This window comes from Cyphomyrmex costatus, unplaced genomic scaffold (genome assembly GCF_001594065.2).
Source record: "Cyphomyrmex costatus isolate MS0001 unplaced genomic scaffold, Ccosl1.0 scaffold5, whole genome shotgun sequence".
Classification (NCBI taxonomy): Eukaryota; Metazoa; Arthropoda; class Insecta; order Hymenoptera; family Formicidae; genus Cyphomyrmex; species Cyphomyrmex costatus.
The window spans coordinates 3,795,706-3,796,708 of NW_017279267.1; positions in this window are offsets into that span (position 1 = coordinate 3,795,706).

The following is a 1,003-nucleotide window of genomic DNA, read 5'->3' on the forward strand; positions in this document are numbered from 1 at the left end:
TAATGTAACTATTCCTTTTGACGTACAATGTTTATTGCAATTAGGAGAAAACTTTGGACTTCCGATAGACAAAAATAACATAGATAAGGCATTAGTTGAGTTTATTAAGCATATTGAATGTAACATTAAGGGTCCGAATAATTTCATTAATTTTTTCAGAAATAAAACAATCCCAATCCTCGATGATTTTTATGAAAAATTTCTTAGTTCCAATTCCAACGAAAAACTTGTGTCGAGCTGGATTAAGTCAGTCTTTGATTTCGTAAAAAGTCATCCTGAATTGTTGATTACCACCGCGGACAAAGGCAATGTCACTGTTATTTTAAATAGAGCTGATTATATTTCAAAAATGGAAAATATGCTTTCTCACACCAATACATATGAGAGAATTGTTAAAGATCTAACAAGAAAAATTATTTGCGATTTACGTGGTTTGCTTGTTAGATGGAAAAATAGGGAATATATTGATTCCCATAAAAAAACCTTTTTTTAAAAAAAGAAAAAAACATACGCCAAGTACATATAAAAGATACTGAACTTCTTGATCAAAAACAGGTATGAGATAAATATAATTGACCAAGTGTATTCTTTATTACGCCAGTCACATAAGACAGACCGAAAGTGACTATAATTGTCAACTGGATTATAGTAAAGAAAAAACTTGGCGTGCCCGGGTCGCATTAATTGTAAACAGTATGCAGTGAAAACATTATTTCAACATAGTATTTGCATTATAAATTAAAATAACAGATATATGTATACAGATATAATATCATATATATGTATAACATAGTGATATAATTTGTGAGACATGAAAATGTATTCACAAATAATATAGATGTGATGTAAATTATGGACAAATATAATGTTTAGATATATATTTTAGAAACATTATAAATAACAATTTTTTATGTTCAGTAAGCAATTATTAACATCTTTTCTTTGTTGAATTATTGTTTTCGCATATATAGTGTATACTGCAGAATATTGCGATAGAACCAAG